Source organism: Papilio machaon, chromosome 18 (assembly GCF_912999745.1).
Source record: "Papilio machaon chromosome 18, ilPapMach1.1, whole genome shotgun sequence".
NCBI classification, from domain to species: domain Eukaryota; kingdom Metazoa; phylum Arthropoda; class Insecta; order Lepidoptera; family Papilionidae; genus Papilio; species Papilio machaon.
Window position 1 is genome coordinate 4,682,624 of NC_060003.1, and position 20,839 is coordinate 4,703,462.

Genomic DNA, 20,839 nt, shown 5'->3' on the forward strand with positions numbered 1-20,839 from the left:
AACTGTCGCCCGCGAATCCGTCCGCACGGAATAAAAAAAACATAATTAATAGCCTATGTCTTCTTCCAGACTATGTTCTATATCTATGCCAAATTTTATCAAGATCTGATGAGTTGATGATGATGATGCTTTCAAACAAACATCCATCCATCCATCTAAACATTCGCATTTACAATATTAGTAAGATTGCTACATTTGTGAAAATTGTAACTTTACTTAGTACATTGTAAGCTAGCGGTTGCTTGCGATGCGTCAGCGGAGACTTAAAAAATAACTACATTCCTTTTACATGTATCGACTACCTTCCAATTAAAGTCACGTCTAAATCAGTCCAGCCTTTTTGTAGATTACGTGGAACAAACGCGGTTTTGCAAACAGACAAAACATTAAAAAAATCATTATAACGCAAAGTATGTGTACGAAATATATATTTTTTTTCTTACAAATATTACAAATGCGAATGCTTAGATGGATGGATGGATGTTTGAAGGTATCTCCAAAACGGCTCAACGGATCTTAATACAATTAAGCATAGATGTTAAAACATAGTCTGGAAGAACACATAGGCTACTTACTACATTTTTTTTTTAATTCCGCGCAGTCGGAGTCGCTGGCGACAACTAGTATTACATACAGAGAGTTTTATTAACTGTGTATAAAACATCGTTCAAGTAACTGAAACAAAAGACAAACAAATTGTTGTTCAAAACAACTTTCTGCCCTTAAAGGATCAGTAAAGGTCACCCTGCGTCACTTTACATACTATAATAGCCAAGGGACCAGCGTTTAGCGACACTGTCCAAAGAAACCATTTTTCACTTGCGAGACTTAATTTCACTCTTGTCGTTTTTCATCCAACCCTCAGCTCCGACGGGGCAAAGATCTCAGATAATAAGAGTAAATATAAACTATAAGAGGATATACAGAGTGTATAAATTTTTTGAGCATTACAAAATAGTTAGAACATAAAATGATATTGCTAGTAACAAACATCTGCTATAAATGCTATTTTTGCAACTACTAATTAATATTTAAAAAAAAAAGTTTGATGTCTCGGCAGGAACTAACTCATAGAACGAAACGATGTGAAATTGAACAGAAATTGTGATGTAAAGCTTAGGTAAACATAAGAATTATATAATACGAATTATCTACTAAGATGATTCCAAAAAACACAAATTAATTTAATAAAAAAATTAATAGAATGAGTTCTCAAAAACATTAAAAAAAACGATTTTTTTTTAACTTACTACTTTTTCACCCGGACGGCAAAAAAGGTCACATCTTGTCCGTGCCTTGAATCACTTCGTACCCCATTTGTTGTACAATAAATATACCTACCCTCGTAAATAACTGCGGGCCCTATACAGAAATGAACGCTTAAAATTCTTCACTCTAACGACTGTTAAATCTTCTTCTTCTCATTTTGATATAAATCAGTCTCAATCTACTTTTTTGTAAGTTTACATTTTTTGGCTACTATCAATAAAGTAAAGGTAAACGAAAAAATAAAACTACTGAAGTATGTATGTATACTAAAACTAATTTTATTAACTAAAGTAAATTAAATATTAATAATAGAATGAGTCATAATGCCTGGCTGATGACTATGACTCCAGTCTAGACTTGACTATTAGCGATAGTTCGACGGCTTCAATATAATTTTTATGCTAGATTATTATGGCCTTAACGGCCGTTCAAAAATTGCCATAGCGGTCGGTATTTCACGACCACACGGCGGGGTATTGGTAAAGTTTTCAACTAGCAATAATCGCACCTCGGATTAACCTCATTGGTTACGATATTGCCTCTGCGCAAAGTTAACCGTTCATAACCGTACAGAGGTATCTATGTTACTCGATATAACATAACCACATCGCGACACAATTATCCGACAGCGCCATCTGTTATTTAAAAACTTAATCTACTACTTCAAATTTATTTTTCCTATTGGTAGTTTTGGTCTTTTTTTATGGTATAATATAATTTATGAATTTTCTTGTTTCAGTGATTACTATTTTTTTTAAAGCAAAAAGTCTGGGAGTAATATTTCATAGCGCCATCTAGTGCCAAATATAACCAAACGACAAAACTTATATGCGTACGAGTAAAATATGGAACTTAAATTCAGAAACTTTCAGATTTGACATGGATTAGCTTTAGGCTAGTTTTAGAATCTTTCTCTATTGTAATTGTTTAAAAAAAAAATTGCGCTATAATATTCAAAAGTAAAGTTGGATGGATCTCCACTGGATGATTTACAGATAGTCCACTATTGCATAATGCAATTCTTCGTTGTCAGTGCACAAATAAATAAGTGTTACATAATGATAAATTGCGGATTCTTTTCGTCCAGTACGACAATTGCGCCAAAATCCATTGAATTTGAATATTTAAAAAGAGAAACGTTACAAATACCTCGCCGAGGGCGCTCATTGGTCGAACCGCGTCCGAATTTCTCCGAACGTCAAAATCCGACAGTACCACAATCACGCGCGCGGTCCGTTACTGCACATTTCAAAAATAGAACACGCCGGCCATATTGAGTAGGTGGACGGTAGCGATACATGCTCGGCCTATTAATCAGTTTATTTATTTTATAGCGCAATAAAATATGCATACGGCGGCGCGCAATGAACGCATAAGTTTCCCGTGAAAATTGCCATTACGTTAAGAATGAGATTGTATCACGGGGCCAGTGTCCGTTAGTACTCAGTACTGAGTATGATTCCGCGCTGAATAATATAATTCTTCGAGACCCATGACACGTAACGTCCCGCGTAGTAATGGATACTGTCTTCATTGCAAACATGCTATTTAACTGACGTTATATTTGCAAAATAAAAATTTTATGTTTGAGTCGGTAATTGGCCAATAACATTGCAATGTGGAGCACAAAGAGAATGTAAAAGTATTTAAACCTTGGAAAGCCGAGAGTGGGAAAGGAAAGAAATGTTTAGTCCAAAAGGTTCGAGAAATATGGCATTAAAATTTTTTCAAACTGGCAAGTTACACTCCTATCAATTTAATCGCTGTATCTAATCAGTACTAGGAAATTTAGAAACAGTCTTTTAGCCATTAACTAAATAATTATCGACCATCGCAATTACCATTTATCATTGGATAGTCTTTCATAAAATAAAATTACATGAACACATGAAGTTACTATCGAGCTTTACACATAATACATAATGTATTTCTAACTGTAAGGCCAATCAACTATGTATACAATGGTTGACATCTGTCGCCGCCTCAATCCCGGTCCAACTGGCGAGGAGCCAAATTTGTAATCTTTGCAGATACAACATGAATTTGGAGCAACATAATACCGTTATTGGTACATCGGTAAAACGTTATAATTATAAAAAAGCACAGACTTGCACCATATTGTGGTTACGATCATTAAAGAGGTAATTTTAAAATAATGTTTATTTTTAATCTGTATAAAATAATCAACGAATAATTTTACTTTTGTTAAAACTAAACTAAATATACACGGTTAACACGCAATTTCTCCCGATGTCGGCACCGACTAATTTCAGTGAGCGATGGGCCGCGACCGCGAAATAATACCAGTCTCATTCACCTTGAAGAAGAGCCCCCGATGGGCTCGAAACTAGTCGGTACCGACACCGGATAATTTACGTAGGAGTAAACCGTTTATATTTAGTTTATAACAATGTCTCACGAAAGTTAATAAAAATCCTAAGAATAAAAATCATGAGAACCCTTATTTTTAACGCGGATTCAACATGTCTAAGCAACCCTGACCCTTTAGAGCATATTGAATATATTATTATATTATTGTGTTATTAAGTTAGCGGGATGGAGGGGTCATGTTATACCGGTTGGTTGAAGACATCATTTGTCATGTCAGATCTGGTGATACCACCATCGACAAAGTGATGGCCAGAGATTTGTGTGATGGCTGTCTATGAATAATTTATTTTGCATGTATACGAATTTTAGTGTAAGAAAAAATAACGCGTTATCAGAATTTATGTAATAACTAGCTGTCGCCCGCGACTTAAAAAAAAATCAAAAAAAGTAGTCTATGTGTTCTAGAATATGTTCTACATCTGTGCCATATTTCATCAAGATCTGTTGAGCCGTTCCGAAGATACCTTCAAAAAAAACAACCATCAGCTTATCCATCTAAACTTTCCCATTTATAATATTAGTAAGATGGTAAGATATTAGTAAGGTTACGAATTCGAATTTGATATACAATTTGATGGTGACAAATTCTTGTATAAAATTACTGATAATAATTTGCAATTACAAATATGATCATATATAGATATAGACATAGTTCAGATATAGATTGTTACAACCTACACGGAATTATGAATTTTTAGGGATATCAAGTTTATTTTTACAAAATAATACAAAACATTCAGTAAGTTCACTCATCAATCTTGTGAATACACGAAGTAACAAAGATACAGTAAATAGAACAAGTAATGCACTTTGTTCTAACATATGACGTATACTCCGCTTGTGTTTAGTAATTTTCTTGCAAGTAACACATATCGAACTGGCTAAAAAAATATCTACAATAAAAAAATATTATCACATTTTTTTATTGGTACACAATCTCCTGGAGATGCCGTTTTTACCAAAAAAAAATGTCGCTTACTTCGTTCATGGTAGGGATTAAAATTAGTGGTATAAAACACTTTATGCCACACGTTTTATAAAAAAAAGGAAATTAACCAGCACTACATCTAACATTAACACTACATCCCCTAAGAGACATAAAATAAACATTAAAAATCAAGCCGCAAAAGAAAATCCTTTTAAAATATTCAGTGGCGTGAGCGCCGCCTTTGGTAGTCACTTGGCACCTTGTGGCACTTAGCCCGGCTCGGCACCTTGGGGCTTTTCCTTCATTCTTTTTACCCCGAATAAAATTAACATATTTCTTTCTATACTTTTTCGTCACAAGATAACAAGTATGAAAAAGAAACGACGCTTAGGGATTAGACGTGTTTTTTATACTCAAAACAAAATATTTAAAAAAATGATTTTATTCCGTAATTAAATGTCAATAATGATTACCTTTGTCAATTTTTACTGTTTGTTTCGCAGGTTCAATGTTGTACCTCATTTTAGCAATAGATGTACTAAGCCTAGCCTTTATGATCTGTCTAGGCAAATTACTCATGGACAGGCCCGATTTGCAAGTGGCACTATATCTATTACTTCGTATCAAGTACATTAAATCATTATTTTCTTCAAACTATATTAAAGCAACATTAAATTGTTGGGCAAGTGTCGTATCGGCAGGAAGCGGTAGTCGATTTGATATCTGACTGGAATATATTAAAAGATTTATGTCTCCATCGCTGTCAATGTCACCGTATATTACTTACCAAACTTGGTCGGGAATAGTAAGTCCATTTCTAATGTTTATAATTAAGGGGTATTTTCACTGGACGAATGTACCAATGTCAATATCACACCTAATTATTTTGACCCAGTGTAGACAAACAATTGCGATAAAATTTGAAAACTAAAACAGTTGAGGGAAATAAATAAAATGACACATACATAAACATGTTTCATTTGTTTTGGTGAACAATTTTTGCTAATTGATAATGACGCGAATATAAAATAGTACCTATAAGTAAGCTCGTCGAAAAATTAAGAATGTTAAAATCCAACAACTTAACAAAGCAACTTGTATTTCTATCAACGTTAATGTTACAAAAGTATGTTTTTTTATTGATAGCAGTAAGATTACGATGAAAACGCCCTTTAGTTGTAACCGAATGACCATTGGCGCATTTTAATGTTATAAAGCACTCATCGATTACTGATATTCAGCATTGCTCACTAAAATATCTTAGTTATGACGTCATTTCAAAGTAAAAAATTTGCATCTTAAATAATACTTACTTTTAATTTTAAACTATACTTAATTCTTCAAAAAATCTCTATTTCAAAAAACTAAACTAACCTAAGGCCTATTTCGAACAATTAAAAAATAAATATATAAATTATTTTAACTATCTGCTTTTATTTTTTTTTTTTAAACAAAGAAAAGTACGTATTTATTTTAAAAATTTAAAATAAGAACGCGAAACAGCTACAAATGTAAAACATTTGTTCAATCATCAAAACAGAATGTCACCCCAATACAACCCTTAAGGGTCCGTGAGTTCACTTTAAAACGCCCCCACAGATAATAAAAACGCTTGTCTATAGTCCTACTACCTTAGACAATAAGAGGGATCTATAAAGAATGTGACCATTCAAGATAGACCCGCATCTCAAAAACTTTTTATATATTTTACTGAAATACGGTTAACTTTTAACGGTTCAACAAAACTGGCTGTGGATTTAGACAATACTGTAAAGGCAAATGGCTCGCGACGGCAACTTTAAATCGTCATTACACGGGTTAGAGCGTTTTTATATTTGGAAATGCAAGGTGCTTAGTTTAACATATTTCCGCGGTACAAGGATATACAGGTTGATTCAAAATAAATTCACGTAATCTAACCAGAATTTTGAAGGTCACTACCATGTGTTTGTACGAATAGGTACTATATAACGATATAGGATGATTTGACTATCAATTAAAAAGGTATAGAATAGCATTTTAAATTTGGAAAAGTTTTATAGAATGCCAGTCGTACTTTTACATTATATTTTTTTTATTTTAAAAAGTAAAAAATAAAATAAGATAGCATACTGTCTCTTAAATTTATTAGAACATCCTGTAGTTACAACAACGCAACTGAGAAGAGATAATGCTAATAATAAAGAAGACAATCCTTTTCCCTCGCAACATAAGGGCCTGTGCACACTGTTCCCCAGAGCATTCGAGAATTACGCACCTGCCTGCTCGCGCTTTTATTTATTGAACCGTTTAATTTAAGCTTCAATTGAGCTGATTGGCAATAATAATAAGTTTAACAAAGTACTGTCCATACATTAATATAAAACTTATGAGATCCTTAGTTCTATATTTTATGATTAAAATATTTTTTATATTTACTCGTCCAAAAAAAATTTATGGTAGGTATATTAATAATATTTGTAATTTTTATACCTATTTAATATTTTCTAATATATAAAATTCTCGTGTCACAGTTTTCGTTGCCATACTCCTCCAAAACGGCTTGACCAATTCTCATGAAATTTTGTGAGCATATTCAGTAGGTCTGAGAATCGGCCAACATCTATTTTTCATAAACCCCCCCCCCCCATTTTTTTTTAACTGCGCGCGAACGGAGTCGCGGGCGACAGCTAGTTATATAATAAATAAAATAGTAAATGCCAATATTTACGTTCATTAAAAAGGGATAAAAAAAAACTTTCTTCAAACCGTGTCAAATGGGGGTTTTATTATGTAATTATGGTTTATCGAGTATTTTTTTAAGGGGAGTCGAGACGGCATTAGTTTAAATTTAGAAGTGACAGCTTCGTAAAATTATGTTAAACATTAAATGGGGGATATGAATTCGATTTATGAGTAATTTATTTACAAGGATGTATTGCATAAATGGCCTTTTCAGACACACCTGTGGGCCAAGCACAAATATTTATGTAGCGCCCCTATCGGACGTAAAGTACACTAAAATCTCATACTAATTTTGACATAATTGACGATGACGATTATGTTTAAAGACTTGTGTTAAAAAACATAGAGGGCGTCACTTGTTGAATGACAAAAAATACCCGTCTTGCCAACGATAGATCTGCCCCTGATTATTATATCTAAGATGTTTGTTGATACAGTGACGTGGATAAGTTTCAAGTCATGAAAGCTGTTACCTGACTCCACAGAAGTCTCGGCAGGTATTCAAAGGAGGTTCGAGGTGTATTTGCATATAAATTGCGACTTGCCAAAGTCTATTCCGCGCGAGCTCGGTAGCTCCGTACTACATCCATCTCTGTTGTAGAGTCCTGACGGGTAATACGATATGACTTTGTAGAGCGGATTTAATATTTATTTTATTTAAATTTACACATTCAAATAGTTTCGCTAACGGACTCTGAGTGATAGTCACTCACGTAATGATTCACATGCCTCGACTTTACTTTAAAACTCCTAGAAACCCGACGTCAGTGCAATATTATTCACCGCTATAGGAATACGAATCGTGTAGGTACTTACTGTACAAAATCCGTTAAGTTGTTTATACTAAAAGTCACAATAGTTTTGACATAAATAGCTGTGATAAAATTTAATTTAACTATCTAAAATGACTTTCTAAGTTGAAGTAAATTGTACCTATACAAACAATATTAATGACTTTCAGACGAAAAAGATACTCTTTTAAAAATCCTATAAAGTCTGTCTGAAAGTTCTCAAAGTAATATTCACTACCTTTCTCAGGGCACGTGTCTTCGCATACGCAAATATTGTGCCGGCGTCAGTGTCAGTGTCTGATGCCTCTAAAGCGTGCCTTAAAATTCTTCCCGCGTCACACTCTGCTTGAAGTTTCGCCGACGTCGGATAATCCATCTAAAGGCCGGTAGATTACGGTTGCTATGGATACGAGATTATAGATATTATATTGAAGTTTACTAAGATGGTGTTACACCGGTAAAGGTTAACAAGAGTAATTTTTTTATTTTAACAGGTTAGGTCAGGAGTTAAATTGCTCAATTATCAAGAGTGATGATTACATGAGTTTATGATCTTATTTCAAACAATAAGGCCCTTCGTACGTCAACGTAAATTGTCGAAACTAATATTGTATGGTTGCGTCGCGAAAATCGCGATGTGCGCGCTCCGTAGACACAACTTGAATCGTTGACGCGAATCGTCTGTTTGGTCAGTAGAGGCTCAGCGACAACATGTCAACGGTCAAGATTTGCTCCGCCATCTTGAAAATTGCAGCGACTTCTCTTGAAACCAGGCAATTATCTACTAAATTTTAATTATTAATTTTAACATTATTAAAGTTGCAAATTATTCCAAAAGTTATTTTTTCAAAGATTTACTTATTTTATTGCTTTTAATTATAAAAAAAGTAATTGAATTCACATTGGCCTTTGATTCCGGGTCGTGTCAAACGCGACCCCGCGTCAAACTATCGACAGGGGTAACACTGTTTTCGACGAGTGACGCGCCAACGAATTGTTCGGAGGGGGATTACTACGCTATTTGTAAAGGGAAACTAATGTTTCACTTGTTCTTGTGGAATTTAACACCAGAAATGTGGGAAGCTTTTAAAATTAAAAATAAATAAAACAATATTTTAAGAAATTACGTAACTTAAATAAGTACAAAATTAGGAAATAAGGTCAAGATAATTAGAGATAACATAAAAATAAAAATATTAAATTATAAAAAAAAATTAACTGAGGTTTGTTTAACTTTATAATTTTGTTTCAGTTTCGTGTACTTGTTTTTGTAATGAATATTAACTAAAATCTAGTTAGTTCGGTGACTAATTGCTGTAACATTGAAAATGAAATTAAAATGCATAAAACACAAAAGCAAATCTCGTTCCTGGTTTGTGTTAAGCCAAAAGAATGTATTTCAAGGTCCGTTTGATGTCAACTCTTCCGTGGCTAATAGTGCCCGCCCTCGAAGAATTAAAACTGCAATTCTTACAAATTAAAGGGTTTAATTTTTGAGGTTAAAATGAAGTAACCCTTGTAAATAGCCAATCTTGCATCTTAAATTATTTTAGCAGTCTGTTTTTTTTTTCTTTATATTTTCTGCTAATTTTGTATTCTGTTTCATTAAACCGAACCTTTAATTTAAATGGCATTTTATGTTAAATTTAAAAAAAATGCTTATAATAGAGAAAAGATAAAAAATATTTCAAATTTACTTAACCAGTTCTCTTGGGCATAGTATCTGAAACAATTATATTATAAATATTAATAATCACATTTTACATTTAGTTAAATATAGAGAAATTAAAACAAAAAATAAACTGTTCGTTTTGCTCCTGCCTACTACTAGCGCCATCTAGCGTACAAGAACTACACCTTGTTACATCACGAAATGTTGGAATTTAATAACACTTTACACCACTAGATGGCGGTACTCGTCATGCACAATTTTGAGGAACACGAAACTTTAAAAGTTATCACCATTACATTTTTATTTCAGGAATACATCCTTAATAGTGTAGAAAGCCTTACTTAGCATATACAGTACTATTTCTGTGTTGTCAATGAAAGGGAGGAATGGTGGCGACGTAGGGATAAAACATTTTTTAATTTTAAACATCTCTAAATATTTTGGAAATGAATACATAATTATCAAATCAAATACTTTTAGGTTACAAGTCAAAAAAAAAATATTCATAACGTATGACATGAATTTAATTTCAACGCGCAGTTACCCGCCAAAAATATTTCGACACAATCCCGTACCTCATCAAACAAACATTATGAAATAATAAAGAGGGCACATCTTAATCTCATTATATTATAATAACTTGGAATAACTTACAGATGTTTTGCCAATCAGATCTCTTGTCGAAATCCCCAATTTTTCATCACGGGAAATTACATTATCGAAAATTTGCATTGCCGCTGGCGCCATCTATATCGCAGTAGCGTCATTATAGAGGATACTTGAATGCTAAACTGCTGTCAATGATTCTTCTCACTTTGGTTTAAAGTTCAAAATTGTATATTCGTGGATTTTCTTAAGGATATGTCTTAAGTTGGTAACCATGTACGTTGTAAGATCGCTTACAAAATCAAATAGGTATATTTATTGATTCTTATTTCGTCTACAATAGGGTTGAAATTGGAGTAGGTCATAAGTAAAGCATACAAGTAAAGTTGGTAGTGTATGATTAGAGGGCTCTTTTCCGTTGCGCTCCCTTTCCAAAAACAATATGAATAATAATGTAATTTACATAATATCGTGAGCCGATCTAACAAGGATATTTACTTTGATAAGAGCTTCGGAAATTTCTGATTTGACAAACTTGAAGGAAATTAGTTTTCAATGTGATTTTAATCGTTTTACTTGGAAGAAGTCTAATCCTAAAGTGTATTTATAAGCAACAAACATCAATATAAAGAATATCAGTTTGTGTGACTGTATATCTCCGATCCCTTCGGTGTCGCTGTAACCGGTTTCGTTTGTAAGTACTTACTTCAAATAATTAATACCAGTAAATCAAATTATGCAAAGACACACGTTATCGTTTTGAAACAACCTTATTACAAGTTAAGACATTTAACCCAACAACTCTGTCGCAATGGCGGAGCGGGAACCAGTGACCGTGAGGAACTAAATCGCCTCTAAAAGACTGGACTTGGAAGGACTTGGGAACGCACCAAGATAATTCTCCCAAGAAAACCTCTCTCTCATGACAGTACAAGGAAATAGCAGATGGTCAAGAGGAGAGGTCGCGACCCTCAGGAGTGAGGAAACGATGCGCAGAGAGAGAAGACATTTAAAACCCAAACCAACATTGTTCATATTGTTTGGGTCCAATAGTATTAAATAAATATCCCATCAGCTGACCCCGAGTGGAAACAAATAGATATATATTAGCATATATATGTGAGACCGGGCGATGCTCACTGTAAATAAATAATTGTAAATCTTAATAAAACTACCCTCAATGTGGCCGCAGTAACTCGCACGCGGTGAACTAGTCGGACTATAACTACGATTAAATAGTTTTGATCCTATTGGCAATCACATATTAACAATAGCGCTATGACCATTCACAAGGTGTATAAATCTTTTCAATTTCCTTAGATTTTGCCTACATGTAAGAGATACTCTTCGACAACAAAGAACACTTACGAAATCTTAAGAATGAACACAAAATAATTAAGCTCACAACAAGATGGAATTATACGTAAAATAATGACAATATCTATTCTATGTATTGTTAGAGAGAAAATCGACACTGTGAAAAGGACCAAGTAGATTTAATCGCGCTAAACAAGGAGATGGACCAGTCAGTAGCGGCGGCCGTAATGACCGGACACTTTACATAATTTGCCGATCGACTGACCCCAGGCCGACTTAGCTTTATCTACGATGCCCGAAATATTGCGCTCACCTTCTGCCCCATCCGATGTTCCTTACGCCATAACTAATAAAATGTTTTATTAAAAAGATCAAGATGTTTCCATTCCTTGATTACACAATAAACTTTGCTTTCAAAACAAAAGGTTTTGGATCAGAAAATTATGAACCTTAAATTAAGATAAGTATGGTTTAATAATTTATTACAATTGCGATCCGAAAACAAAGTATTTATTTTTTAGATGAAAACTGTATAAACCAAACTTTATTTAATACTATGAGGGAAGTAAGTTTATAATACATATAAAATAGGTTACTGCAGAAAACTGAACATCCTCTATATAACACCCAAAATAAAGTACGTATTGTATAGGAGTAGGTAATAATTAGTTCCAAAAATAATAACTTCAATCAAATGCTACGAAAATGTACAAGGTATAAAATAATGTATCAATTACATATTGTCAAAGACATAGAGCATTCAACGTATGCGCAGAAAACAAGTAATGAGACGTAAAAAACTAGACTTAAAACTGCTTAAACATAGACCACGTATAGTCAGAGATGTCACTCAACGTCACACTGGCAAACAAAATGAGAATTCTTAGCTTGAATCCGGATCTGAGATGAAAACGAAAAAAAATATTTGCGGACATCTTAGAACTTGTCTCATTACTCTGTGGCATAATCTATGAACCTGGAGTTGCAATAATAAACTGACTTTACCTATTTTGGTTGTACCCTATACAGTGGTAATATCATTTTAGTGTTTTTGTTGAGTAGGGAAGTAATAGGTCCCTACCGCTCTGGGGGGTTGCCATGTACTAGATTTGTACGAGTATGTTTTTTATATTGTCTTCATGATATGTCTGTCACTAAATTCAAAAGGTTATTTTCAAAGTTGCAATAAAAAAAAATTGCATCAAGTTGGACACGAATAATCAAAAGGAACGAAAACCGTGACAAAAATAACTTATTCCAAAACCAACTAGATGTCAAGAAGACAAAGTTCTAAATTCAATAATTAATACTAGATGCTAGTTAAACAAAAATCAATTAGTCTAATCGTATCGCAAATATTTTTTTTACAGTCGCACAACGCACTGGGCAGTCTATTGGAAGGTGGCGACCGCATTTTATATCCACAATGCACCATTTACAGTCCCCGTTCCAACCTAACAAACGTTTAACGACAATCCTAGAGGAATTTTATGAGACATAACCGTCCACTACGGGACTATCTGATGCATTTTTAGATGATTCGATTTTCGGTTAAGACAATCGTATTGGGATATGGTGCAAGTAGTAAGATAGAGCTATTTTAGGGTTATTTTTGAAAATCTTTTTACGCTAATTTTTTTTCACTAACCATGAATGTTTACCCTGCTAAAAAGCCCAATGAGAAAGATGACCACGGTTACATACCGTTAGGTTAGTCGTACAGGTTATACATTGCTCACTTTTTTTTAAGACAAAAGAAAAAAAAATCATTTTAAGGAAATATAATGTACTAAAACTGGGAACAAACTTATCATAGTCATTTTAGCCAAAACATTTCTTGTATGGTCCAAGGCATTTGTACATTCCAAGTAGACACATAATTAGTTTTATTTTAAATAATACTGTTTTTTTTTTCACATTTTGTTTTTCTTAAAGTTTGTTACTTGTACCACATCCACAAAAGCAATCTACCCGGAACATGCAGTTTAAAGGATTAGGATAAATGTTATTGTCCTTTTTCTCGCAGTTTTAGGACATTTCGGGGTTAAACTGAGCACCTCGCACTGAGATGGTGGCTTTTGGATTATTTCAATGACTCCTGAAGGAACTAGTCGGTTTCAATTGTGAAAAACAGTTGAAGTGCTACAATTTTACGCAACAGTTTCAAAGAAAAGTTAAAAATATTTATTTTCACAATAACATAAAAGGACACAATTGCGTACTTATGGTAATGATAATAGCGGTAAAAAAATTAGTGTTACATAATTTTTTCAAAATTCAACAAATTCATAACTTTTTTCTATTTGAGATGTTTTTCTAAGAAGACGGAATGTGGAGGACGATAACTTGTGCGTTCACCCTACTTGAGTGTATGAATACGGGGAGATAATGAACTGTTTTTATTTCTTTAATTCCTTTTTATTTAACGTTAAACAATTCCAATAACTTAGAGGAAATTACTCACTCTACACGAAAAAGACAGAACTTTAATGCAATATAAATGACTGATTGTAATAAAAACTGTATAAACAGTATAGTGAGTTCACCTATTTATGAGTCCATCTCGATATATCGAGATAGAGAGAGGTGGTCGTAAAGTGACCCTCGCGCATTGCAAGGGTCAGCCAGACCGCCTCAATGTGTTCCTATTCAATAATTTATACTATTGATAAATAATAAATACGCTACGATCGTATTTCATTTTTAGTTCTATATAAAGTTTTTTGTTGGGAAAAGATATAATATATTTTACAAATATCTTAAAGTATTTTTGACTATGCTAGGGAGTAAATAAAATTTTATATCTTGCAATAATAAATGGAATCAAAAATATAATTTTATGTTAAATGTTAGAGGTACACTTGTAGCGTTTCTATCTTGCAATAAAAGGTATAATATCGTTAAATTGTCAATAACCATAATTGTTGTCACCTTCTCAAAGGCCGGCAACGCATCTGCGATTCCTCTGGTATTGCAGATGTCCATGGGCGTCGATGAATACCTTGGTGTTCCCGCTGCTCGTTTGCCCCCTTCTCTTATAAAAAAAAATTGGATACTCAAAAGTATTACTTTTTAATGCACTCAGTAGTACTTGAGCACTTTTCTAATAAAATTGTCCAACCTTTTCCTTTTCATCACACTTAGAAGTAGAAATATTATGTAAAAATATTTTTACTAGTTACCTAAATATTTTTGATATGAAATCAAGTGAGATAAAAAGACATATCGATAATCGTTCAATTAAATCACTTCGTCGAATCGAGATTCGCGATCAAATCGCCGAACCCATAACGCCTTCGCATGCGACATTTTTTCGCACGAAATCTCACTAACAATCGACTGTCGTATAACAATATCGGATAATACAATCCCGTATTCCATCGATGATCCTTTTTCTGTATGATTGCACATTTCACTAAACAACGTCTGCTTGTCATCGAGTGGGACGTACATTCCGACAACTTTAATTCAAACATCGATCATTCGAATATGACTCTTAGAATGAGTAGGCAAAAATTTGCTTTCGCTTTAAATTTGACTCTAAAAGTTAATGTTAAAGAAAATTGAATCTTATTCACGACTAAATAAGGTAGATATTGTTTTGGTCGAGATTGTCTACGTTCTGAAAAAGTACCGATTTTTCCCATACAAGAGATTGAGTTCCTTATAATGGGTCGATTGCATTGTAAGGAATGCCCGTATTGAGCGCTAGCTGTTATCAGAAAATGCCTTTTTGGTGAAAGACGCATGGATTTTCATTCCGCTCGACGTCTTTCTATGAGTTCCGATCATTGTTGATGTCTCTTTGTCATGCATTTATTATGCTGTAAATGTTTTTCGAGTATTCGAAAGCTATTATCTTCATGAGTCGTGATTCAGACGGTGATATGTACATATTATTGTGTTTGATGCCTACATAATGAAACAAGTACATCTATATATATAAAAGAAAGTCGTATTACTTACACTATTTATAACTCAAGAACGGCTGAATCGATTTGACTGAAAATTGGTGGGCAGGTAGCTTAGAACCAGGAAACGGACACAGGATAATTTTTACCCCGTTTTCTATTTTTTATTCCGCGCGGACGGAGTCGCGGGTAAAAGCTAGTTAGTAATAATTCTTTTCAATAATAGGTGATTTAATAAAATTATAAATGTAGAATTTGAAAATGTTTACAACTAGATTGGAGGCCTAATGTAAACTTTAGATAGTGCAAAAATAGGTTAAGTTTTTTTCCAACCGAACTCTGCCAACTTACAAGTAAAGTTTATATCATTTTTAAAAACAACCACAAATCCTACAAACACAATCCCATATAATCTTAAGAAGTCATAAGCCACACTTTATTATAACATTCAGAACGACATTATAATCCTTTCTTAGCAAGTTAAGAAGATACGAGAAAAATCCCTTGTGCGTCATAGCTGGGATAACTTTGGCCGTAATGTCAGTTAAAGGATGTTTTAATGTCTCTTAATGAGTGGCAAAGGTTCAGGAGTCTTAAGAACATGATGTTACTGAGTTTTAGGTGAGAACGTTAGTAAAGACTTTGTGCTGAAGACGAGTTTAAGCAAATAAATAACTTGTAAACGTGTTTCTTATGTTTATTGATGTAAAAAGCAGTGAATGAATTACGATGGTAGGTATCTTAACACATACAGTGCTTCTGATTCTCCCTACAAGTTCACTTTTGTATTGTATTGGCAGTGAATGTGTTAACTTCCATGAAAGTTGATAATGAGAAAGGTGAATGCTTTAAAAATGCTAGTGCAGCGTATTACTTAAGTCGACAGTCGTAAAGGCAAATTGGATTGTTGCCGACCCTCCGCACAGGGGCGGATTTAATTATTGTTTTATTGCGTGCCGACACATCCGAGTTTTTGTGCTAATGTTGACGACTTTTGTATAACATGTACAGTACATTTGTGAGCTGAATTTCCTTTCACTCATATGTCCTTAGATTTGTCGTAATACCGTTAACTTTAAACAAAAAGCTCGGTTACTATTTTATTTTACTAATATTATAAATGCCAAAGTTTAGATGAATGTATGGATGTTTGTTTGAAGGTATCTCCGGAACAGCTCAACGGATCTTGATGAAATTCGGCACAAATATAGAACATAGCTTAGAAGAAAACATTTTTTTAATTCCGCGCAGACGGAGTCGTGGGCGATACCTAGTAGATAATAAATCTACATTGATATTCATTTTTTTTAATTGTGTTTCATACCAATATTATAATTATAAATGTCCTAACGAATTATTAAGTTTGTTATTTTCGTTATAAGAGCCTAGAGTAATATAAAGATTGTTCTTAAAAATCAAAAATATTTTCGAATACAGACAAGGCCGCTGGCAATAAGTAGTTATTTTCATAAACAAACGAAATGCAACAAACAACAATATATCAGAAATGCATTCAAACGACAAACATGCATCCATTAAATAAGAGAGCCGCGTGAACTTTGGCCCACATCTATGCATAAAGTCCTCGCGCACTGAACTCCGTTCAGTTTAGCCTTCCGCTATGTTAAGGGGAAGATTCTTTCATTATTATTGTATTTAAATTTAAAATTGATAACAAAAAACTCACATTACTTCTATAAAGACCTAAAAAAGAACACGAATAAAAAGTAAGTTTCAAACGCGCATTAAATCAGTAATTCCGTTAAACTGTAGGAAATCACAAAGAAACGGATATTAAACATAAATTCACACAAAAAACATGATATTCCTATCATTTAGTAATAATCGTAATGTATGTACGACGAGTATATTATTTTATTTTATAAGCGAGACAGAATAACTCAATGCTATGTTTTTGCAATTAATTTCTATTTAGAATTTTTGTGAATAAATCCATCCCCTTAAATACTTACGTTCTCGTAAATTAAGTTCATTACTTAAGTTAAGTTAGAATTAATGTTGTAACCTATGCTACGTATGCAATAAATTTAGGAGCCTAAGCTTCCCGAGATCTATCATTGATATTGTTTCAAATAATTACGAATAATAATAATTACAAGCACTTTTACGATGATATAGATTGTATTTTGTACGTTAAATACGAGTACAATAATTACCTTTTAGACTCATTATCTACCATTTTTTCATCAAATTTTGTGAAAGCTAATTTCCATTATAATTATAGTAAAGACAATTTCAATTTTACTTTAAAGAAGTATGTACACCGGTGTTTTGTAATACTGTTCCTTTCCCCCGTTGTTATTTTATAAATTTTTATGAGGATAATACGTACAGTGAAAAAGAACAAGAATTTCAGAAACACATCCCAACTATAAGTTAAAATTTGTAGTTAAATGTAACGGAATAAGTTATCCGCATGCAAATACGGCAGTTAAGTTGAACCGTTCTGATTAAAACTGTGCATCATAACTGAAATGGGCCGAGATTTGACGCTCGGTTAAACATCAGTTAAGAGTTATGAATTGAACTGAGTTAATGGAGAAGGATTTTGAATACGGTATGAAAAACTGACACAATAAATTATTAGGCAAATATGTTACATGGACACTTTATTTAAATGTCTACATTAGCAAAAACGAAGTGTCAGGACCGCGTCAAATGAGGGTCCGTGGTCTCTGCCTACTTCTCTGGGTTACGGGAGTGAGTTACATTACTTTCTTTTGTCATTACTATAAAAATTTATAATACAAATGTTTAAGAATTAATGCAAATAATTGTAAAATATATAAAACTGTTTATTTACTGAACCAATTTCTATCACGAATATATCCATAGCCTCTTCTATTGATTTTTTATCTCCACATTTACTAAAACAAGTCAAAGGAAAACAGATGGAAACAGATAATAAATCAGTTTTCATTCTGATTAATGTATGTGTAAAATCCAGTAACATGTTTAGGTAAGTAAAGAACATTACGTTGAAATCTGTCTACCATAGTAACTGTCACCTAAAAATTTGCATAAGGGAAATTAACAGGAAAGAGAAATGCGTTGGAAGTTAAGGGGCTTAATAACTTGCAACCTTAATACAGTCAGATGTATTGAGTTTCCAGAAAACTAAAGTCATGTAAAAGGTTCATTTTAACTTCCCATTTTTTATATAATTCGTAATTTATTCAATGTTTCTTTCGATATTTTAAAATTTATTATTTGTATGAAACCAGTGTTTTTGATACCTAAATAGCGACATGTGACAGAGTATTAATTCTATTATTTTTTTATGTTACAAGGTGGCAAACGAACAAGCGGCCACATGAATTCGCTGAAATGGCGAAGCGACCGCTGCACATAGACATTCCCAATTGCAGATGCGTTGCCTACCCTCAATCGACGAAGGAGGAGACGCACAAAAAGAGAATATTTAACCTTCCTATGCATCTCCTCCTCCATCAAATCCATCTCCCCTTCCCATCCTTTTATTATAAGGGTGGGAAGGGAAAGAAGACTAAAATTAGGCCTCCGGCACCACATTCATCAGGCGAGACGCGGAATTACTTCCACTTCACGCCTGTCTTCTGTGTGGTCGTGGTATTTCACCGGGCGAGCCGGCCAATTCGTGCAACAGATGTTGTTGTTGCTGGCGTCTAGCACTGTTAAGAGTTCTAGATTAAGAAATAACTTTTAAATAACTAGATCAGATTAGCTTATCAGTGAAGGAAAACATCTATTACAAGTTAATATGTAAAAGGACAAGCCATATGAAAAGAAAGGGAGTGTTTGACAAATAACTTCAATAAAACAACAGAGTATTGGATTAGGAAAAGTCACTTTATCAGTCGCCGGGGCGCGGGCCACATATTACTGACACGCTATACAAGAAAAAGGGCGTAAAGAATTATTTTTTCACAAATATGTTTTATAAAAAAAATCCATTATCCTTAGTATTAAAATTATAATAAAAAGTTTTTGTTACCTTGAATTTTATATTCGGTCATTTTGAATATATTATTAATTTATTTAAAAAAAAGGCAATAATCACTTAAAATTGTCTCAATTTGAGTTTACCTAATTTTAATTTATATTTAATTAATAATTGTCAAATTAATTAATTATTTATCAACTATCGCATTTTGAATTAATCTAGCATCGTATTTGATATCAATTAGTCTTCTACTTATATTAAGAACACACTGTTCGATGCAAAGTAAAGCAAAGTATAAAGAAATAATCAAATACGTCCTTTCTTCCTGGCACCAGTCTCGATAAGGTTTACCCCTCGATAAATAATTTGGCATCGTATTAGCATATGTCGATTTATCTCGCGGCTGGGGGGGGAATTATTATTTATGTTCCGATTCCACCCCTGCCTTACACTACATATGTTAGCTAAATCCAACCATACCCCAAATCTTGGCAAAGATTAAGACGGAAAAAGATGCGATACACATTTGCTTTCTTTAAAGTGCGTTTATTAACTTTCTTTTGATTTGATTTAAAGTTAGAATGTAACAAAATACGAGTATGTTGCATATTTCAGGTAACATAATGGTCTTAATCGCCTACTAAAGTCATTTGTCAAATTTATATTTATTTCAGAAATATTTTAAATTGTTTTAGTTGTTAAATAGAATAGCCGATAAGTAGCCTCACGTTGAATTAAAGATTTAGATAAAATATAAGAATAGTAAAATATTAAAAATAAAACACACAAAACGACATCGAGAAAAGAAAAATAAAAATGTAATAAGCTTCCAGAATAAAAGCAAATTACACAATTTTTTTACCCTGTCCTGTCTACATAGGCAACATAAAATGTAATCTTTGATCGTTCAAGATCTCCGACACCTTGCCAGCGCACGCTTGGGACTTGCTTTGATTATTGAAGTTTGAAGTCTTAAATCAAATTCAGTGAATTAGCATTATCCAATTTGCTTTCCGATATGCAAGAACAGTGTCTTTGTTTATGCAACACGCAATATTATACAAATACATCAAAAATATATTAAATTTAGGTAAATAGAAATTTTAATACTTAAATGATACTGTTTTTACATAAATACACATACACCACCGCATTCAATGCACACAAATACACACACACACGCAAACGCATCATCATCATCAACTTATCTGCCCGCTGCTGGTTTTTTGTATTCTGGGTAGTCACTGTTTGCCTTAAAGAGGCATTTACATTTTCATCGGGCTTGAG

General features: G+C 33.2%; 1 protein-coding gene and 1 non-coding gene across 2 annotated transcripts in view; both read right to left on the bottom strand.

The window, feature by feature from the left end:
• LOC106712116 (protein trachealess) overlaps positions 1-20,839 on the bottom strand; it is a 93,418-nt gene that overhangs the window by 65,808 nt on the left and 6,771 nt on the right. Inside the window, exon 2 of the mRNA XM_045682280.1 lies at positions 9,806-9,826. The gene's annotated coding sequence lies outside the window, so the exon portion shown is untranslated. The remainder of the gene's footprint in view (positions 1-9,805; positions 9,827-20,839) is intronic.
• On the bottom strand, positions 1,684-1,822 carry LOC123721994. Its single transcript, XR_006756373.1, has one exon. It is a non-coding gene; the product is annotated as a U4 spliceosomal RNA (small nuclear RNA).